Source organism: Dasypus novemcinctus, chromosome 27, assembly GCF_030445035.2.
Source record: "Dasypus novemcinctus isolate mDasNov1 chromosome 27, mDasNov1.1.hap2, whole genome shotgun sequence".
Lineage (NCBI taxonomy): Eukaryota > Metazoa > Chordata > Mammalia > Cingulata > Dasypodidae > Dasypus > Dasypus novemcinctus.
In genome coordinates this window covers 9,570,544-9,594,424 of record NC_080699.1, presented here as the reverse complement: position 1 = coordinate 9,594,424, position 23,881 = coordinate 9,570,544, and positions in this window count along the sequence as shown.

Here is a 23,881-nt window from a genome sequence, read left to right as displayed (position 1 = left end):
TTGTGTGGTTCAACTTATATTAAATATCTAGAAGAAGCAAATTCATGAATTCAGAAAGCAGATTAGGGGTTAATAGGGCCTGGGAGAAAGGGGAATTGGAAGTTATTGCTTAATGAAAAGTTTTGGTATTTGGCGGTGTTGAAGGTTGCACAACATTGTAAATGTAATTAATACCATAAATTGTACACTTAAAATTGGCTAAAATGGTAACTTTTATGATATATATATATATATAAACAATAAATGTTATAAAAATAACTTTAGTCTATTAGTGACATAGAAAAATGAAGGTCAATGGGTCAATATTAATATCTGTTCAAAAATGAGATCAAAGATTCTAGTAGTTACTCAGTCCTGATGGCTGGTATATTCCTAAGGTAGAGCTGAGAGTTTAGCTACCTTAGCTTGACTTAATTAAACACTTGATCCATACTCTGTGCCCATCATAAATCAACTTTCCGTTTTAATTGAATTTTTACAGAAGGCAATATCGTCACTAGAGTAAGGCAGGATCCCCTAGCACTGGCATTGTGAATTAACGTATTGGCATTCCTACTCACGTATCCATTCCCTATGAACTTGTATTGCTGTGGCATTTGCCCTGAGGGCTGCCTCCCAGCCTCAAAAGACACATATGATCAATTGGTTGTGCCATCAGAATCTAGGACCAGACCCTGGGGTTTGGTAAAGTCATCAATATCTATTCAATGTTGCCTGGGGCCTTTCTCCTAAAGTGATCAGTGTCAGTGCCTCCTTCAACAGTCTGTACCTCAGACAGTAGCCCATTTAATTCTCACATTCAGTTAGGTGGGCTTGGCCATCAGAATGAAACCATAGGCCCATTAGCATAAGCTCTCTCTTTGCCCTTATCACAAACTGCCAGACATGGCACAACCTAGCCCAGAGTAGACTGTAAAAGTTCCCCAGCCAATTATAACCTTAAGTAACCTTTTCCCAACCTCTCCCTACCCCACCAGCCACAGAGTGTGCTTTACATGCCATTTTATTAACATGCGACACATGAACCAGCAGGTAAGACTCTGCATGCTTCTGCCATGGTGCCCACACCATGATCCCTTCCTCATCCATCCAAAACACATAAAAGCCACTTGGCCTCACAATCGGGGAGTCAAATTGGAGCCTGCCTCCTGTCTTCTTGCTAGTCAGCCTTGCAATAAAACTTCCTTTCCTCAAAATCCTGGTGTCAAAATATTGATTCCTCTGTGCGTCGGACAGCAAGCACATTGCTGGTAGTAAGACCTCTTTTACAGATGGTGCAGGAATGTCAAGCAATTTGCACAAGCAGTAAGGCCCATAAGTGCTATACATTCTATTTGTACCTAGGTGCTCTGGCTCTTTTTCCTTTATTTGTAAACTAAATAAACCATTTAGTCCAAGGGAACCTAGTTTTAGGACTTCGTTGCATTAAAACACACACACACACAAACACTCTAGCAAATAAGCATAATCAAATACAATTTCAATCTCTTTTCACCTGAGGAATAATCAAGGGAATCCAATTCATGATCCATAGAGACGTTGCTAAAATTAAGAACACACTCCTCTTTGCACCAGTTTTCTCATATACCACTTTGCTCCCTAAATTGCACCTCTCTCCCTCCAACTCAGTTCTCCAGGTATTCTACTCATGCAGACTATACTTTTTCCACGATCCTGCTCTCTAGCCACATCCTCACCAGAAGTGGCTCCCTGGAATTCCACACTCTATAGTTGGCCATGTTGGGTTACTCTGGAAGCTCCAGGACCTGGCCCCACACATTCTCCACAGACAGAATGTCTCAGCTTGGGCTGTCAGTTCCACTCTCCCTCTGACCGCTTTTCTACAGGAAATCCTCATGAAAAAATCTCTGATAAAATTCTCTATTTCAGGGCACATCCATTCTTGCATGTACTCTTTCATTCATTCATGTGTGGTGGAGAGAAAAATAATAGTTTAAAGACCAAACACCAATTTCCTCTTAGGAGAAAAGCAAACTATTTTTGTTTAAGGAAACTGAGTGGGCCCTTTTGGGTTTAGACAGATGGTCTTGAGATGAGCCAGGAATGAGACACAAGAACACCATTGTTTTGCCACATAAAGTAAGGCAAATTTTGAGTTTCTGCCTGGCATCTCCATGTGAGGAGAGAAACAATATTTAGCTGGTATGTAGGGGAGAGGAGGACATCAGCTGAGCTCTATGTGGAGAGACCACCAGGTCAGGAATGGCCAAGAAACTTTTAAAGTCAGGTGTGCCTAATAATCCATTTACACTTTTCACTGAGCGCCAATACCCACTTTCCATCCCTATACATGCATGTTCGTGAGCACATACAAACACATGCACACCCTCGTTACCCAGACCTCAGTAGATCTTGCTACCCACACGGCCTTTGTAGGTGACATTCAGGAGAGTGGAAAGATGGCTGCTGTGTACAATGGGGCAAACACCAGACCCTGGGAAAGTCGTCAACCTCCTGAGAAGGTGATTCTTCTCCTACATCTTTAAAGATGAAGAAGTATTTCAGAGAAAGAAGAAGCCACTTCAGCGTTTGAGAAGCATGAGGCAGCATTACCAGTTTGGGAACCTGGACTTTTCATAGGAGTATTTCATAGTAGCCACAGCCCTGGCTAAGGGCTAGCCACTCCTGCCCTATTATCAGGAGACCTGGGGTGAAAACTTTCTACATCACTTGTACCAGCTGAGTGACCTTAGACAGGTTACCCAAGTTCATGCTGCCTTAGTTTCTCCATCTGTAAAATAGGATAACAATAGCACCTACCTCACAGTACTGTTTTGAGGAATAAATAAAACAATATGCATAAAAAGGTTACCATTGTACCTGGCATATGGTAAGCACCTAATAAATGTTAGAGATTTTTAATTTTTAAATTATTTTAAGTAGATTCATAAGTAGAATATTCTCATGGTCATTTGGTGCCTTGCCAAGCTCCTAGATAAGTCACTGCTAATTCTACCTACACCACTTTCCTGAGTAGGATGGAGGGGCTTCCAGTTATTTCTGTATCTATCTAAAGTCAATCATATCATATTAGTTAGGATAATCACAGGTTGGACCTGAGGCTCCAAAGGAAGCTTCCACAGCTGAGCCTGGAAGTTCTGAAATGTAGAATGTGACTTGTCCAGGAATATGGCATACTTTCTATTTCCTGTCACCCTATGGACACCTCCCTCCCAGGATGTCACGTCCAGGTGTCATGGCAGCCATGCTACATTGGCACAATGGAATGAGTGAACAGAAAACCCAGCCCCCACGTAGAAATGGCCTGGGGCTTGCCCATCACCACCCTCTGGTGTGCTTTAGGGTCAGCTTATTAAATCACTGCCAAAAGCTCATGAAGGGTACAAGAGCCTGTCTGGGCCCTTAAGATGGAAGTGGTTGATGTGGGAAAATGTGGGAGGGCCAGGGAGCGGGGCAGATGGGACTCCCTTGTATTTTTTGTGTAACATTTATGTGATCTTTCTTTTTAAAAAATAATGTTTTAAGTTATTATGAATAAATAAACAAAAGATGCCCGGTGGTGCTGAGGGGGACTGCCCAAGCCCACCAGTGCTTGGTGAAGGCCTGGAGCAGAGCTTCACCTGAGCTATTACCTGGTCCTCTAAAAGACAGAGCCTGAGGCACACATCAAGGCTCTAAGGCTGAGATTGGGGAACAATCCAGGGCAGTGAGGATGGGGAGAAAGGAAGCGAGGGAGAGAAGAGCCACGCAATGCCGCGTGGCCTGGCCGCGTTGGCTGGGGGCTGCAGCAAGCCGATATCAGCAGGCCTCCACGCATACGTTCTCCCCAAGGGAAGAGCTGCACCCTGGAGCACTCCATGGGAGACAGAAGGAGAGGTTCAGCACTCAGGCTCCTCGCACCTTCCCATGGGTCAAGATTCTCCCCAGGAGCTCCTGGGCGGCAGCTTCTGGCCGGCAGACAACCAGAGCCATCCTGAGTCCCCTGGGGCATTTTCTTCAAGGTCACAGGTGACCTGACCTGCATCCAGCACTATCAAAATATAAACTCATCGCTTTGTCTTCTTTCTCCTGGGCTGTGAAACCAACCAGAGCTGCCTTTTCAAACGCCGCACTTATTATAGGATCATTCCACGTAACAAACGGTCATATAATCGAACGTCGTCTGAGCCTTCCTATTAATCCATGCCACACACTTGGTCACACACACATACGCGTGTTCCTTTGCCTGAAGAGTCACTGCTCCTTAGCTTCTAGACCTCTAGGTGGGTGACGGGGAGGGTCACTTAGTTACCTCATGGCAGGGGTTCTTACCAAGGGGTGCGTGAGCTTGAATTGGAATTCAATAAAACATTGCTCTTGTGGGGACGTGTTGGTGCGGGTGTGATGTATTTATTAAATAATACACAGTGTGGGGTGCACTTAGTAAGGGGTCTGTGGTTTTCACCTGACTGGCAGTGGGGTCCGTGGAACAGAAAAGGTTAAGAACCCTGCTCTGTGGGCACTGCTTCTCTTCCTCAACATCTCTCCCTCTCTTTCTCTCTTTTCTTTCCTTTCTCTCTTCCTGTTCTCCCTTTCCTTGAGATGCTCTAGGCAGCCTCTGTGGGTTGAATCTGGTAAAAAAGACTCTCTTCAAGGCAAGACAGAAACTCAGCTCTCAAGCATTAGGTGAGCAAAAGGACAGCAGGCACCCTATAATGCAGGCAGCCTTGAAATGCAGGGACCCCTGAAATGCAGGAACCCCTGAAGTGCAGGCACCCTGTAATGGGACCAAATGCCATTGAGCCATGCAAAACCATGGTTCTTGTTCTCTACTGGGGGAGTTCTCCTTCCGCTTCAGTTTCCTTAACGGTACTGCTATGGCCCCTTGCTGTGACTTCTATATGACGATGAGCCAGTGCTAAAATGTTCCTGGATATGATTCATCACACGTGAGCTCCCATCCACCTGGCGATAGGTTTTAGGAGAAATTAAGCAAGCCTAAACCACTGATGGCAACAGGATGTGGTGGTTCTCTCTGGAGTGTGGGTTGGGATCCTTTTTTGGGAATGATAAGAGCTGTGGCTAGTATTGGGAATGAAAGTCATTATTCAGATACTCATGCATTCTGTATACATCGACCAAGAGACAGAAAGGAAGACAAGAGTCAGGGACTCAAGGATTGATCCCCATAGGAGAGCTCAGCAAGGAAAACAGTCCGCCCGGGTTTGAGTTCATTACCCTTAGCATAAGACGTGCGGCTGACGAAAGCCCTGCAACTGGAAACACCAGCACGCTTCTTCAGGGCCCCCTAAAAAGCATGCAGTCGGGGCCAAGTGATATGGACATGATTTTTTAAAAGAAGCAATGGGGTTATTTTAAAAGTTACCAGCTGGTTTTATCATTGACATGAAGAAGTAGTCACCTTGCTCAGACCTCCTTCCAGGAGGTCCACCTCACTATTGCTTTTGGATATCAGGATGTAAGCAGCGTTATCTTGATTAAGGCTGCCTTGCTAATAATTAACATAACCAAGATTTGAGCGCAGCCAGTCTGACTCTAGAAACTGCACTTTCAACCACCAAGTTAGCTTAACCGCTAATGACTGCTGTTATTACCATGGTCCTGACAAGCATTCGTTAAGTGAACACTGAATGCAACTAAATGGTGCCTTCCATTGTCTATTTGAGTTAGCATAGCACAGTGGTTCAGTATTTATTCAAGAGCTATTTTACGAATTTACTTATTAGATGGGAGCGGTGGTTCTTGCTGAAGAGTGCCTAGTTTGTGCTGTCTAATTTAGTAGCCACTGGCCAAATGTGTTATTTTCTTTAATTGGAATTAATTTAAACTAATTTAAATGTAAATTTAAAAATTATTAATTCAGTTGTTAGAAATTTTCAAGTATGGTTGGAATAGCTTAAGTATGCAACCTTACCTTTTCAATGATAAATTATATAAAATCTAAACACAGATAAAGTATTTCCAATGCAAATTTAATGTCCAAATTTACATATCCCGTGAGCATAAAATGTATGCCAGATTACAAAGGTTTATTACAAAAAAGCAAAGTATTTTATTTGTAATTTCCTTATTGATTGAAATGATAATGTTTGGGATATATTGAATTAAAAGATTATTATAATTAATTTTGCCCACTTATTTTTCTTTAATGGGGATATGGTAAAATTTTAAATGATATGCATGGCTCATGTTGTATTTCTATTGGTCAGTGCTAGCTTAGATTCAAATCCAAGCTTTGCTACATACTAGGTGTATGATTGCAAATTATTTTACATTTTTCTGCCTCCATTTCCAAAGCTGTTAAATAGGACATAATATCAGTAAACTGGTAATGGTTGTGTTGTGAGGATTAAATGAATTAACACAAAAATGTTTGAAGAGTGTCTAGCATATGTAAGCCATTAATAACTGTTAACTATTATTACTATTATTTTTAAAATATCATTTCAATGACATTTCTACTGAGAACAGATCTACGGCAATTCAGAGCATATATAAAGATGAGATTGCCGTGCTTTGGTTTTTATTTGGGTAAGGATTTTCAAAGGAGATGGTGATTATCAGATTTATTTTTTTCTGGGAGATCCCATGTCTTTCAGACATTCTAGGAATTCCTATGCTGCTTGTTTGCAATTTTTATTATATTACAGCAAAAGGCTTTGCTTAGTCTGAGCTATTGAAATTGTAAAGCAGCATACCTGGTAAGATGGCTTAATTCATATAGTGTCAGTAAGCACTGTGGTATTTTTTCCTTTCTTTACAGAAATGTCTAATCAACTACAAGACTGTATTCATATTATCATTACTAGAATATTTCCTTAAGGGGAAAAACATCAGCAAGTCGAGAACAATCAGCAGAAGCTTGGAGGATAGAGGACAAGAAGTGCCCTTTCTCTAGAGTCACCTCCCCCACAGAGTATTATGGACTGTCCATTCCTAGACAACTCCCTAAGCCTCCTTTCCAGGCCATTCTCCAAATTAAGGGAGCATTTGTTTTAGGCCTTCTGAGGACTCCCTAAGTAGCACCAAGGTATCCTCTTCCTTGGCTGTTCTTGAGATTCACCTGCTGTGGCAGCACCAGATCTTCAGATACGGTGGCTGTGATCAGAGCCCACAGCCAGGAGCCAACGCAGAGAGGAATGTGTGGTCCAGCAGCTGTACACTCAAGGCGCTGTGGGGTACGGGAGTGGAGCCCTGCAGGCACGTGGTGGGAACAGAGGAACTCCCAGGGAAGCCGGCTTCGGGCAAGTCACTTCACAGCTCTGAGACTCAGATTCAGCACCCACAAAAGGAAAAGCGTAACTAGATGATCTCCAGGCTGTGATGCTGCAGGAACCTTTCAGGGGGGTCAGAACTCCACTGACCCTGATTGCCAGTTCTCCTTTTGTAACCAATTAGCAAAATGTAGGGCCGCAGCCCCCACAGTGGGGTGGGGGGTACTCCAGCTAACCACTAGCTCCTTCACCCTCCACTCCTGAAGTTTAGGACACTTGAGGGAAAGAGACAGAGGAACTTGCATTGTTATCATTAATGCCAAGAAGTAGTGATAATGAATCTCAGCAACGATTAATGTCCTATGCTTGTGAGAAAAGTGAAAAGACCCAAGCAGCTGTCTGTTGGCTCTCCATGACACAAGCACATGGTTTGTCTGATCTTTCCCCCAAACTGATCTGAAACAGACTGCAGAGCTGTAGCTACAACTAGATGTGTCCATACACAGCCAGAGTAGATCGTTGCCTACACGGTGCTCTGGGGGATAGCTGGAAGGTTTTTGTCCCCAAATCTCCTCTCCACCAGTCGATTCCTTGTGAATGCCTATCTCCCCTATTTAGTAAATTAAGACAGATGTTCTCTGAAAGCAAAACACATGAAACCTTAGTGACTGTTATCACTGGTGCTCCTTCGGGTTGGATTACTCCTTGTCTGAGACCTGAAGCAGGCCAATACTGATGGGAGAGGAACTAAAAGATCTCTGGAGACAGAGTGTTTCTAGGATGGTAGAACTGAATGTGGAGCCCTGGAGCTGGGGAAAAGGAATCAAAAGGGTTTTCTAGAACTCCAGAAGCTACTTCCAAAGTTAGACAGGGCTAAAATATCGGGTGGATGGGATGAGTGATACTATGCCTGGTGTATGGTTGATACCCATGAAGAAGGTCTTGGATCTGATAGGATGAAACATAAACTTATCTCTGAGCCAAAATTAAACATTTGTAATTGACATGCCTTTTCTTTGGATGCACTTTGGCAGCCTAGCTACTGCTTCCAGTGGTCCCCTTGGGTTCAGGGCAAGAACTTTATATTTAGTCCTAAATATGAAAGAGATCTAAGAATGACAATCATGCTTTCAGAACTAAAAATTGAGACTTAGTCTTGAACCATGGTTTGGCATGCCATTTTTATAGTAGCATATTAATGTTTATTGTTTTTAAAATGAGGAAATAATAAGAGGAAAGCTACATTGACTCATAATCCCACCACCCAGACATTAAATAATCCCACCTCTGCAAACATTAAAGAAAGACGTATATAGTTAAGTTGCGAAAATTCAAACAGTATAAATGGTTCAAAATTAAAAGTCAAAGCGTCTCTTCACATCACTGCTACTCGTATAGTTTCTTATAATTCTTCATAAGATGAATATAAGATGAAATAGTTAAAATGGGGATATCGGGATATCTAAAATCCAAGTCAGTCACGATTCTTGAGTGGCGCCGTGTACAGTGTTAGAAAGAAAGCTGCACCTGTAACAAAACAAAAGCTCACCCGATTGCAGAGGAGAAAAGAATTTTATTAAGGATCTTGCAAGAATGGGTGCTCACCTGGATAAAATGGCTGGCAGTGCCAAACAACTAGAAACAGTGATACTTATAACCTAAACTTAACATGGGAGGTCCCTCCCCTATTCCCCACTGATTGGGTACTTCAGGGGTTACAGCCTATCCAAGCGATCTAACTAACTTAAAGGGTTCCTGCTCTGATTCCCGGCTCCCCGGTTCCCTACACTCCCTCGGGCTGGGCGGGCTCAGCGCCACTCTCATCCCTGGCGCCCTTTTCAAATTTGGCACTGCTTGCACTACTGGCCCCGCCCCCAGCACTCACCATTGGCTCTCCCCATGCTGGCCCCACCCCCAACACTTACCATTGGCTCTCCCACTCTGACCCCGCCCCCAGCACTCACCATTGGCTCTTCCCACTCTGGCCCCACCCCCAACACTTACCATTGGCTCTCCGCACTCTGACCCTGCCCCCAGCATTCACCATTGGCTCTCCCCGCTCTGGCCCCACCCCCAACAGCTACCATTGGCTCTCCCCACTCTGACCCCGCCCCCAGCATTCACCATTGGCCTCCCCTCATTTGGGGGCCTTAGCATCCCCTTTGTGAAAATTAAACTTAACCCTTTCCCACAAGAGTCACTGGCAGATAGTGGAAGCAAAGCCCCCGCCCTCAGAGTGTACACTTCCCTGGGATTCTAGTTCTCATTCTCCAAGGGAACTGAATGGGCAACATCTCCACAAACTGAGTTTAGCTTCGGCCCTTGCTTTCGGGCCCTCTAAAGGTCATAGAGTTTCACCCAGTGGCTCTTCAATGACACCACCATTTCTGCCCTCCCTCTCCTCCCTCTCCCCCTGAAGGTGGCCCAGGGAGAAGCTGGACTCGCTCCTCCCCTCTACACAATCACTGTGCTGCAGCCATGTCCATTTCCAGGGCGATGGCGGGGCAGCTGGGACAACGAAAGCAGCTTTTCTCGCTCATCAGGTGTCGTAAGGGTGTGGCTCCCGGGTGCCACCTGACCCCTCGTTCCTGGATACGGCGTCGGAGGCCTCACAGTCCCACGGCTGGCTGGGGTCAGCGCCTGGCCTGAACCAGCCCTGACCGTCAGCCCAGTGCTCCTTCTATCAGATCACAACCCCGGCTTATTTTTGCCGAGGCAGCCTGCCCACGCTTCCCGGAAACTGCACAGCCCAGCAGCTACATTGCTTTTCTAATAGCTAATGCAGTTTCTCGTGAAAGCGTATTCTTCTCTCTAAAAGTAAATTAAATGGCATAATCTTTCCATAAACTGGATTTAGTAACACATTCTCTATGATAAACAACATTCAAATCGAAATCGGCTCCTCTGCAATGTGAAATTGAAGTTTACTTTTGATGTGTTATCTGTTGATGACAACTGCGTTTATGTATAGGACCATTTAGTAAGAAAATAAACCACTCAGTTAGGGGATAGCATAATACATAGCAATTTTATAAATCTCTTTTCATCTTGCCTTGCCACCAGTTTGGAAGAATTAAAGAGGACTCTGAAAATGCATTAGGTAAATTGTGATATTAACAATGCCATTAAATTGTTGCCATGATTTGTGAAAACACATAGAATAGAAACATAACTTGATATTGCCAGTACTGATCTAAAAAGGGGTTTTTCCAACAGAGCTTCCTGGGACACAAGGTGATCTCTCAAGGGTGAGTTGGGGGAGGGCAGCTGGGGCAGCGCGCTAATGGGAGGGCTCTTAGCCAGCCCCCAAGCCTGGCCCAAACAGCTGCTCTGGGAATGTCTGCAATTCGGTAGAATATTCCATTTGAACTAACAGTTCCAACACAGACAGGCAGGTGGGCAGGAAGTAAAGAAGATAAGAAGGAAGGAGAGAAATGATTGAAAAGACATGTTTTTATCTTTTACCTTTGCCTCTTTCTGGAAGAAAGACACATTATTTGTCACACCCCACCCCATCTCCTATCTTTATATTATGTGGTAGCATGAAGATTTTCATCCTTATTGGGACAAGCACTACCAGATATTAAAAATAATATCAAATTACTGTAATTAAAATAATGCAGGACAGATGTAGGTATAGATAGATAACAGATTAATTGAATGGAATATGAAGCCATAAATCAGGTCCAAACATATGGGATAATTTAGTTTATATTAAAAGAGAAATTTTATGAGTAGATAATTGACTAACGTAAGGGGAAGCAAAATAGTTTAATCTCTATTCATTGTCACTATAAATTCCAGGTTAATTAAAGATTTAGAAGTATAAAGCATGAAAACACAAAAGAATTTATACAGATGAATATTGCTTCCTTTCTGGGTATGGAGAAGGCCTCTTAAATGTATCAAAAAAATACAAAATCCTATAGAGAATAATATTAAAAGATTCAGTTATGTGAAACTTGAGCTAGAGCAAGAGTTTGTATCTTTTCATTTGCTTTATTAGTATTTATATTTTTTAGAACTGGAGAATTCTGGAGAACAAAGGATTACATTTAGTTTCTAAGAAATATTTCTTCAGCTATTTCTGTCAACCATGAGTCAACCAATTCCAACCCCTACTTCCTGTTATTCTGAGATGATTGGACTTGGAAGGTTATGTCTATCAAGATGTCAAAAGAGTCATTCTTGTTGTTAAAGTGAGCTATCAGCACCTTAGCCCAATTTATGTGGAAAAAAAAACCTACTATACTGAATTTTCTAAACCTTGCCCTAACCTAAGCAGTAACTACGAGTTTTTGTTTAATTCTCGTGTTCTCTGCAACCTATGGTATGCAATGACTTCCTAATCAGCAAGTAAATTATAAGGTCATCCTAAAGTCTACAAAATCTTGCCAGAAAGTTAGACCATAAATAAAGTGTTACCCAGCATGAAAACTGAACCATAAACTTGTGGACATGCTGAAAGGAAGGCATCCTCTGATTGCCTGCTGCTAATGCTAGAACATAATTTATATGGTGTCTCAAATGGCGTGACCATTTTTTGCAAGCAAATGCCTGGGATTTGGACTTGAGCCATAGAAATTTATCTTTATTGAGCATTTATATATGATGATTTAATTTGCAATACGCTTTAATGGTCATTTTAGTAACCATATAAATTTAATAGCCATTATGATTTGCAACAATTGCACCTAAATTTGAGTGACATTTCTCTTCATTTTAGATGTGGTTACTTCATGAGGAAAGAAAATAATTTTTCTCTCCCTTTGTTCCCTTTTGGTTCTTTTGGTATTTGACCAATGAGTGGTCATATAGCTATTACTGATAAGAATATAGTGTACAATCATATAGCTATTTATTATTTATACAGAACAAATAGCAAACATATAGGTCTGCCACGGGCAGCTTGCCCATAGGAGCAATGGTCAAATAAAAATAGTATAACTAGAAATAATAATTAATTTATATAACATTGAGTATTAGCTTCTATAACTTACATAGTGCTATTCTCAGTGGCACCCTAGTCTAGACCTGTCACTGAAGATGGCAACCCTCTTCATACAGAGTAAACCGGGAATGCAGTCGTGTTACTGCAGCCCTTTCTTCAGTGCCCACTTATAGGAGGGAGGGGTTGTTTGGTGGTGTGCCAGACCCAGCTCAAATTGTTTTTGTGAGAGACCAGTGGGGACCTTTCTCCCTAACTCCACGTTCCATGGCATCATGTAGGGGCAGCTGGAATAGACCACCAAGGGGGTATTCACAGCACAGATACGTGAAAATATGGCAAATCAAGGCTTCCACATTTTCTTCCCAGAGAGCTGGTTGTTAGCCATTTACCAGCACACCGTGTGACTGTGCATAATGGCAGCACGCGTAAGCAGACGTGCTGGCGTGTGCTGGGAAATTTCAGCAGGAAAAGGTGATTCACACCTTTGACCTGGAAAGGTAGATCTTTTTATTTATTTATTTTTTATTTATTTCTCTCCCCTTCCCCCCAGCCCCCCAGTGGTCTCCTCTTTGTGTCCATTTGTTGTGTGCTCTTCTGTGTCCACTTGTATTCTTGTCAGCGGCACCTGGAATCTGTGTCTCTTTTTGTTGCGTCATCTTGCTGCATCAGCTCTCCGTGTGTGCGGCAGCACTCCTGGGCAGGCTGCACTTTTTTTCACTCAGGGCAGCTCTCCTTATGGGGCACACTCCTTGTACGTGGGGCTTCCCCAAGCGGAGGACACCCCTGCAGAGCACGGCACTCCTTGAGTGCATCAGCACTGCGCATAGGCCAACTCATCTCACGGGTCAGGAGGCCCTGGGTTTGAACCCTGGACCTCCCATGTGGTAGGCGGATGCTCTATCAGTTGAGCCAAATCTGCTTCCTCGAAGGGTAGAATTTGAATGCTGTTCCCAACCATCGCCCCTAACAGGCAGATTGGCTTACCAGAAGCAAAATATAGGAGAATAACTACCCCAACCAAGGGCTCAATAAGAAAAGCAAAGACTCTGAAACATGCAAAAGCCTCTGAGGGAAAGGAAACAAAGGCAAGGGCAAGATCCCCTCAGGTCCTGGCTTAGACACACCTCAGTCATTTAACTAGGAACACTCTGACTTTGTGTGTGAACTCCATCTGGGAAGTTGGATTTTCAATACCCTAAAAACCCACCTGGTCTTTATGTGGCCCCGTTCTCCAGTGTTACACCCCAGGGCACTCTCTAATTTCTTTGGCTACCAACTGCCAGAGTCACTGACACATCACAGAAGTTGAAAGAGAATAGATAATAAGGGATAAGGAGAAGGCCTCAAAAATTACAAAGTGTCAAAAAAAAAAAACTTTCTTCAAATCATATTAGCAATGATAGAATACTTACCACATAGTCTGTAATTTACTTTTGGATATTTCAGTATAAGTTATGTGTTATATATGATTTTTGTGTTTAAATTAACTTTACTCTTCACCTAGGGATAGTTAGTTAATATCTGAAGTAACCTAATAAGAAGTTCACACTCCAGGAGTGGCTAATAAGCATTTGAAAAACTCCAATCCACACTCTAGAACAAGTTACTGCAAGCACTTCAAATACCTTCTAAACAACACCAAAGTGGTTATGTTAATTAAATAAGGAATGGTAAAAGTAATTTTTTACTGTAGAAGTAGGATGTCTTCGAGATACATGATTGGTTAGAAAAATAATATAGGTTCTTTCAGCGTGTACGAAAAAAGTAAAGACTACAGCGAGCCAAACAACCTAGTACTTTCCTACTAGTTCCACAAGCCTGGAGCTCCACGTGGTCTGAAATCCTCCTCGCCCAATTAAAGAGAGAGAGGGCTTTGTCTCCTAATCCAAATGTAAGACTGCTTGAGGCGGCCATAAGAACTTTCAGTCAACCTTGGATTGAAGTTTTCATGCTCTATCAAGAGTATCTAAAAAGACAAATAGCAGAAAGCTAATGGACTTTATAGGAAAAGGTTGAATGACTATTTCAGTACCTGCTCATTAATAAATGTTTGTGTGTTTGACAAAATTCAGGCTGAAGTTTGTTTTCATTGTAACATATCACCTGGAAGTAAAGGTGCAGACGAGAAGACAAGCCCTTCTCACCACTAATCACTGGAATCTTACAGTATTTGCCAAAAGAACCGACAATTATGAGATAGACAAATTGGCTCTTGAATCAGTGTTGAGTAAAGAGTTCAGGCAAACACCAAAGGAGCAAAACTCGTGTGCAAATGAAGGTGTAGCCTGTATTCATAGGCAGAGAGGGTCAGCCGCAGGAGGTATGTGCTGTCTTTAGAGATGTGCTTGCACCAGACAAGGCTGGGTAATCCTGGATTGTGCTCAGGAAGAAGGACCTTCTCTGCTGGAGCACAGTCCAGGCTGCCAGCACCTGGTGGCCCTGCGTGGCCCCTCCAGATGGAAGGAGAGGAGCTGTCAATCTCAGCAAGGAGTTGCCTGGAAACCTGGAAGGAGTCTCTGGGATGATCCCATGGACAAACTTAATTGTCCCCCATGAGTCAGCATGTTCACCAAACCAACTCCCTTTGTCTCCAGGTCATCCAGCCACCCCACATTTCCCAGACTTCCTTGCAATTAGGTAAAGACGTCACTCACCTCTGCCCAGTGGGATGTGGGCAAAGCCTCTGTCCTTGAATGATTGGAGCAGATATTCCCACCCCCAAGGCTCACATTGGCTGCGACCTGAATGAAATATAAATTACTATTGCATTTAGCCACAAAAGTTTGAAGACAGTTTATTACAGCAATTAGACAACTTGGACTAATGCAGTCAGTTAACAACAACATTGAAAAAGAACTTTTGGGAAAAAATGTCTAAAGAAATTCATGTCTGCAATAAGTATACAAGATCTTTCCATTATAAGAAGTGTCTATACTCAGAGTCTCTGAAGGGAAAGAGCATCTCCTAGAGAATGCAGCTAAATCCAAGAGGCAAAGCTCAGAAATCTCTATCAAGTCATCTGAATGACTTTTAGTGAGGCAGGATAAAATAGGGACCTAAGTAAGAAAAGGGCAGGAAACCTAATAAGTCACACAAACATTACCTGGTAATGGCCTGCTAACTAGCATCAGCCTGCTGAGTCACACTGGCAAGTTAGGAAGAGGCAGTTTATAACACACCCCCTGCAGCCTACAGCACATGCCCTGTAGCTTACAGCACGCACCCTGCAGCCTATAGCTCACACCCAACAGCTGCGTTATCAGAAGGCAGCCAGCAAAGAGGGAAGGGATGAGAGTGGCACCACCACCACCCACCCAGCTTTCAGTTTACCTACCTCACACCTCATGGACAGTGACCAGAGGCTAATCACCACTGGTCACCACACACTGCAGAGATCCTGGGCAGCAACCAGAAGCCAATCACCACTGGACAGGAACCCCCACACCCTAAACCCCCATACTCCTAAGCCCTTGTTTATCAATGCAAACCCTGGAGTCCTGTACCCCAATAAAAGAAGGGACCCCAGGACAGAACTTGAATTTCTCTCCCTTGAGAATGCCAGCCCTCAACTCTGAGGGTGTACTTTAGTTCTCTTACCTAGGTCCCCAATAAATTCTCTGCTTGTTTGATTGATTTCTTTCTTGCAACAAAGTCAAGAACCTAGACACTGATGCTGATAACACCAGGATGCCATTAAATAGAATTTCCAGGTATGGGAAAACATTTTCCCACTGCTAACTCTACCCTTTCCCCTTTCTAGAAAAACGAGATAGGATTCAGCACAGATTTGCAATAGATGAGTAATATTCAAATGAAATGCTAAATAGGATGAAAGCTAGCACCGGTATTTTTGAGTCAAAGATCACAGGCACGTTTTTGGAATAACATATCATCGTTGCTTGAATTTTCCTTTCTCTCAAAGATGATACTGAGAAATAGCATCAATAGAGTGATTTGAGTTTGATCCATTTTGTCAAAATACCTAAGTCACTAATGGAACAAGCACATTGACATCATTAGTGGAATAAGCAACTGTCCTCAATAAACTCTCTTGGGTAAAATCTGGTGTGCAATAGTCTTTAAAATATAATCCATAAGTGCTGAAGGGCAATTACACTTCAAAGGATTGTTCCTCGAAGCCCTGAAACACAAGAACGAGAGCAATTCGGAAATATTCAACCACATATGTCGTTCACCTAACTGTATTTGCTCTATTTTAATGAACTTTTTATTTTAAAATAGTTTCAGATTTACAGATTTACAAAGTTAGTGCAGAGAATGCCTAGAAACCCTCACCCAGTTTCCTCTATTGTAATCATCCCACAACTAACAAACCAGCATCGGTACATTGCCATTGACTGAAGATGACCCTTTACTCGGATTTCACCAGTTTTACCAAGCCACATTTGGTAGAAACTTCTCCCCAGCTTCCTCTCGTCTGTGGCTATTTCCCAGACTTAAATTGTTTTTGATGACCTGACAATTCTGAGAAGCTTTGCTCAGATTCTTTGGTTGGATACCCACATTTTGCTCAATGTTTGTCTCATGGCTAAACTGGGGTTACAGCTGCTTGAGAGAAAGACCGGAGGTGAAGACCACTCTCCTCCATGAGGCCAAGGGTACATGCTCTCAACGTGACCCGTTCCTGATGTCATCCTTGACCACATGGGCGAGGTAGTGCCTTGCCAGTTTTCTCTACTATAAAGTTACCCCTACCCCCCTTTCCACAGTTCATTCTTTGGAAACAAGTCACTAAGTGACCCACACTCAATAGGCAGGAATCAGGAGGGGGAAGGAATTAAGCTGCATCTCCTGAAGTTGATATACCTACATAAAACACTTTGAATTCTTCTGTTAGGAAGATTTTTGTTTCTTCTCTCCCCTTTATTTATTTATTCAATCATGTATTTATATCAGTACAGACTTATGGATATTTATTTTACACCTTGATTTATAGTCCAATATATGTTACTTATATTTTGTTAAACTTGTTTCAGCTTTGGCCATTGGGATTACCCATTTTATATTTGAAAATGTATATTTCGGTGCATAAATACTTTTGAAGGCTGGAGAATTTCCAAAGTTTCTTTTTTGGAAATAAAATGAAAATGTTCCAACTTTATGGAATCAATGTGACAGACTAATGAAACTGGAGTGATATTTTCTTCAACTTTATGTAATCATATTTAATTAGAAGGAGAAAAAAATGAACCTTGAATATTTTATCTGCTAATTATTCAAATAGGAAAAAGGTACGGTGTTTGTTTGTTTGTTTTTAGGATTTTCTGGGGATTTAATTCAGGTCCTTGTATATGGGAAGTAGGCACTCAACCACCTGAACTACATCTGCTCCCCTATGGTAAAAACTTTGAGGATAAATTGCTTATTATCATATAAAATATTTTTATGAAATGATTTTATCTAAAGATAATGGATCAAAACTGTATTGTATAGCACTGAGGACAAAATGTGACTGAATTTGGGGAGAAAAAGATTCAATAATCAAATAGAAAGACATCATTTTTCAAAGTGTTTTTCAAACCTACTTGTGAGTCATGAAACCAATTTTATGAGTCTCAATCAGCAAAGTCTTTTCAAAATTCTAATAGTGATTAGCATAAAAAATAGCAAAGAACCTATCCTATGGTAGAAGGAAGTGTTTTTCACAACTCTTCTACTTCCACGAGCTGTGTATAGGAATTTTGTTTTGTTCTAACCTTACTATCTTCGGTGCCCACCCAGTGCCTGGAACTGGGTAGGTACTCAGTAAATATTTGCTAAACCAAATCACTTCCATGTATACATGGCATAACAATGACTATCGTGTACCGAATGACTCCTATCAGTGACATTTTATGTACAATTTTTCAAATTCTCACAGTTCTACAAAGTAGGAATTGGCATTTTACAGAGCAGAAACTAAGACACAAAATAAGTCAGGTAACTTGCCTATGTATGTAAATATGGCTGGCAAACAGTAGAACTTAGAACCCAAAACTGTCTGTCATCAAGGCACGTTTTTTTCTCTCTACATCGGGGATGTCAAATAGGTCCCAATTGTTGTGCTTCTGCAGTCAATTTTGTTGAGTCGTGAGAGGTTCCACATGACTGCAGCAGAGAAAAGAGCCTTGCCTGGGAGCAGGAGAAGGGGCTGCGCATTTGGCATCTTGGCTCCACGTTATATTGTGTTTCAAAAATGACACTCAAGATAGAGTGAGCAATTTACTCAAGGTCATTGTTCAATATGATAAAGAGAGAATTTTAAATTCACCAGTTTTCAACACTGAATATGGAACTGCACTGTCTATTTCTTTCAGGATTTCATTAGCACTCATGCAAGCAGTTTAGTTGGATGTGGGCAGACAAGACTGAGAAATTGAACCTTGTCTGGCAAAAGACAGGAAAGATAAAACAGTATTTTTGGTCTTTTTCTTTAAAGCCATCACAGTATCTTTTCCACAACCCCTTCTTTATACAGAAGGAGTGTAATTCTAATGCTTTCTTTGGATTCTCTGCTTCAATACTACCTTATAAAAAGATTATGTTAGTGGTTTAGCAGAAAAAAATAATAACTCTGCAGGGAATCTAAACATAGCCACCTTATTTAAATTCAATTCTGCAACAGGTTACTAGGATATTTCTTTCAAACCTATGAGATTTTTTTTCCCTTCCTTTGTTGGAACATAAGAACTGATATCTAGTTCATCCTGCATATCTTTTCTTAAGAGGCGGTTTACAAATGTGAGAGAATCACTGTGGTTTCCCTGGAAAAGGAGGTTACCTGCAGCCATACTTTAATATCTTTTCTTTGTACTCTTCTATTCTGCGCTGTGAACAGTTTATCATTTTCTCTTATACAAAATGTGGGGTTGGTTTAGATGTATGCATGGCATCCCTGCATGTTCTCTTTGACAGCCAGAGATCTTTATAGGCAAATTCACTCACGTACAACTATGAAGGCAAAAACTCAAACCATATTATTAAATTATATATAATGCATTATTATTATGCATACAGTGATAACCAAGCAAGGAATACCGACTGACTTCTCCAAAGATTTCCCCATTTCAAATACAGGTTACTACAGCTGCCTTTACCACGATCAGGGAGTTTACCAAATAACCCCCTCTGGTTTAACAACTTTGGTGTCTCAAGTGACTGATGCAGGTGGTACTTTTTTTTTTAAGTCAGAGTATTTTATTTCTTCAATAATAAGCACTTTTATATGAAATATGAAAAGATTATTAAAATGTATGCCATTATCATTTGGGAATCTTAACTCACGATTTCACCTTTCGCTCTCTTTAGGAAACCTTGCAAAAGAAATGTTCTGATGGACAAACGAGAAAAGAGTTGGATGTCAGCTCAGCCATGAATCATGCTCTATGGCAGAGTAAAACCAGGGTTTCCCCAGGTATGTCTCCTCACATTGGTCCTTGACCCAGTAGTCTGCTCGGAAGGCCTAGAGGCAATGATCAATTTGGGAGCCTCATTCTTTCAAGTATTGTCCCCTTTCCTGTATAATCCTTCACAAACAAGGAAAAGGAAAAGGGAAGGATTTTATCCACTTCTCTGGATTTATTAACAAAACAAAAAGATGAACACAAGGGGCTTTCTTCCCTGAGCAGTGAATGAAATGAACTACACCCAAAAGTGATGGAGGAATTACCAGCTGATATATCAAAACACGAGTGCACAAAGCACTATACACCAGGTCTAGCGAAATAATTTATACTTAGGAAAGACCAAGTAGGTACAGAGAAGTTATGTAAAGTGGTCTGTTTGATCTTTTGTTCTTTGGGGGCTAAGGCCTACATTATAATTCAGGCTTAATCTACCTAAATCAAAATCTGAACATAATAGTCATGCTAAAAGGGGATAGCTCTTTAAAGTGTTTTTTTTTTTTAAGTCAAACTAACAAGCAATTTACATTATTGTCTCATTTGAAAAATCATAAATGTTTTGTAAATTATATATCCATAAGGCTATCATTATGGTACCCATTTTATAAAGTCCAAAGAAGCTCCATAATTTATTCAAAGTTACCAATCTGGTTCTAGTGGTAGAACTGGGATTGGCATTTAACTCTGCCTTCTTTCCAATCCTGTGTTCTTTCTCTTATACCCCAAGGCCTTTTCAGCAGCCCTTCTAACCACCAAAAGGTTTTGGTGCCTGTGTTAGCCAGGGTTCTCCAGGGAAACAACCGATAGAATGGACAGAAGAGAGAGAGAGAGATGAATATATGTAACTATTTCGAGATGTATTAGAGGAATTGGTTCATGAGGCTGTGGGGACAGGTGACTCTGAATCTCTTAGGGCATACACAAGCTGGGAACTCTGATGACGTTTGGATGAATTTCCTGGGAGAAACCGGCTGACTGAAGTAGAGAGAGAAATTTTTTCTGATTCCTGAAATCATCAGCCCGCCCTTTAGGGCCTTACTACTGCGATGAGATTTCTCTCATTGCTGAAGGCAGTCTCCTTTGTTGATCATGGATGTAATCAGCCATAGATAGAATCAACGGATGGATGATTTAAATCCATGAAATATCCTCACAGTAACAGACCAGTGCCTGCTTGACCAAACACCTGGACACCACAGCCTGGCCAAGTGACACGTGAACTTAACCATCACAGGACCTGTGTTATCCTGGATGAACTCGAGAGCAAGGACTTTAAAACTGCCTAATTCAAATACAAAAGTTTGGGAGAGTCACTTACCACTTTCACAATGGTTTGCCATGTTTGCATGATAGCACAATTTGTACTATAATGTTGCTAATATTTTTCTTTAAAGAGACTCGTAATTTTACTTAGGGAAAGTTATTTTAAAAGGACAGTCTGTATCACTACTGCAAATGGGAAACCAATACACTACCTGGAAATAAAGAAGTAAAAATAAATACAAAAAATCCAAGCATTGTTACTATATCCTGGGTAGATAATTTTCCCTCTGAAGGCTCTGGACCCATTCCTTGATATCTCCTTGCTTAAAGGAAAAATGAGTAGGAGTTAGAGAAGCGTTAAAGACATGCTAGTGCCAGTGCAAGATTTTGTCCTTGACATAAACAAGTTTGTGAGAAAATGGAAAAGGGAGCTCCTTCAGATGATTCAACCTGTTTAATGCCTTGTCCTTCCACCATCAGCAATCTGGATCCTGGCCCCACATTTTGGGAAGCCTTGACCTCATTCATTCAAGCACTTTCACTTTGTAGGATTTCCTAGACTTGCTCGGAAGTCATTTTTCCTTCTCATCCCCACCTCTGTCTTCCTTTTCTACCTCTAAATATTCTTGCATGCATGCATGCATTCATTCAACTCAAGATCCATGCATGCATGCATTCATTCATTCATTCATTCATTCAAGTCAATATCCATGAGTTCATGCATTCATTCATTCATCTAGCATCTACTGAGTACAAGTCTGCACTACACTTGGGGGTATGGTCCCAGGACCCTGGAATAAAGGACACAGACTCAGCCCCATGGTGGAGAAGAAAAGATGCCCTGATGAAGGGCTGCCTGATGTGCCCTGGAGCAATGAGAATGCAGAGTGGAAGCACCAATCCAGGATGAGGGATAACTTCCTGGAAGACAGAACCTTCTAGCTGTGTCTGAAAGCAAATCTAGGAGTTAGTGAAGGGAAGAGTGGGGGAGGAAGAGGAGGAGGAGCAGAGGAAAACACAGTGCGGGCAGGCAGTGGTATATGCACAGGCATTGGAGGTGACAGTGGATGCTGTTTGGGGGATGCAGGTTATGCATGGAGGGAAAGAATTGCAAAGAAGGAGGCTCTTTCTGAGGCAGTCATCTGTCATAGAGGACATGTGTCACCCTCTGTGTGTGCCTTGTCCCTGTCTTTAGACTATAAGCTCCCAGGGGACAAAGAGCCTGCCTCTCGCAGCTGCACATTTCACAGAGCACTTTGAAGGTCCAGGCACTCCATCAATGTGATGACTAGGCAAATCAGCAGCGTGATTTAAACATCATGAAACCTGCTCCTCACCCATCAAATGGAGGTGTTGGGGGGATAATAATAATACCTGGTGTCAAATACGAGGAGTCAGTGCGGAACAGCCGCAGAGCTAGAGCTAGACGTACAGTGCAAAGAACACAGTAAGAGCTCAATAACCCTGAGCTCAAAAAAGCTGAGCTCTCAAAAAGAGCTCAGTGAATCTGAGTCATTAGTGGTACAAGGGCTTGTGTTTACATTCAAGGTAGGGTTCAGTGGGAAAACGGAAAAAATCACCGCACAAAATAGAAACCAACATGGAACGCATCTCCTCTAATCCCTGTTCCCATCTCTACCATCCTGGAAGATGCTGCTTTTAATACATCTTTTCATCAAAGGAAAACATGAAGGCCAGACACCAATCATCATCTAGCTTCTTGCCATACTATGACCAGGGCTGTAATGAAGAGGAGCTTTTAATGAAGCTCTGAATGAAGACTATTCAACAGATGGGGGCAAATTAGAGGTAGAAAACCATCCTCTAGTTTGTAGAAGAAAGTGGATTATTCAGTCTTCCTCTGTGCAAGAATGGAACATATTTCATTATGGATGAAAAGTAAAGAGTATATATGAATGCAAATATATCCATATGTGTGTGGATACATATACATACACACATTCACATTTATGTATGTGTACATATAAATATACTTTTGCTTTTAAACTTCAAAGACCTTAGCTAGTTAGAATCCTAAACTAGTAAGAAATGAGCCTTGATGGAAGTACAATTTATTCACTGTTGTTTTGAACTTCTACTCAATTACTCACTGAACTTGGTCCTCTAGAACATTTAATTACCTTATTATTAATAATAATTATTAATAGCTTACATTTAGTGGGTTTGTGCCACATCCCTGCTGAGCACTTTATATGCATTATCTCACTAGAGTCTCACAGTGATCTATGTGGTAGATGCTAATAGTAATAATCCCATTTACAGGTCAAGAGACCTGGGCTCGAAAGGTTCAAAAATTTGTTCATGATCACACAGCTAGGAAGTTGCAGGCTTGGCTTTTTTTTTTTTTTTTAAGATATTTAGATTACATAAATGTTACATAAAAAATATAGGGGGTTCCTGTATGCCCCACTCCCCACACCTCCCCCGTTTTCCCACATTAGCATCCTGCATTAGTGAGGTACATTCATTGCAATTGATGAACACATTTTGGAGCATTGCCACTAAGAGTGAATTAAAGTTTACCTTGTAGTTTATACTCTCTCCCACTCAATTCTGTAGGTTATGGCAAGATATATAATGGCCTGAACTGTCATTGTAAGGTCATTCGGGACAATTCCCAAGTCCCGAAAATGCCCCTGTATTACACCTGTTTTTCCCTGGTAGGCTTGGCTGTAAGTCCAGCTCTGTCTCATTCTAAAGCTAGTACCCCTACCCACTACATTTTACTAGTAGAACTATCAGTGGATGAATAAATGAATGAATGACTATATGAATGAATGAATAAAGAATTAATATTCTGATTAGATCGATTTTTTGATTGACACAATGCTTCTAAAAGTCTAATTATTTAAATTATATTTCTTCTCTTACAAAGTTAGCTGCCTAAGGGCTGCTCCTTCAACAAGATCATGATGTAGCAGGTATGGTAATAAAATTAGCCCCACCTCGAGGAAATTGACTCGAATTAAACCAGCACGGGTAGGCAAAGGCTGCTGCTGGCTTCCCAAGGGCCTCAAGGATTTTAGGGAAGGAGCCTTTCCAATTTT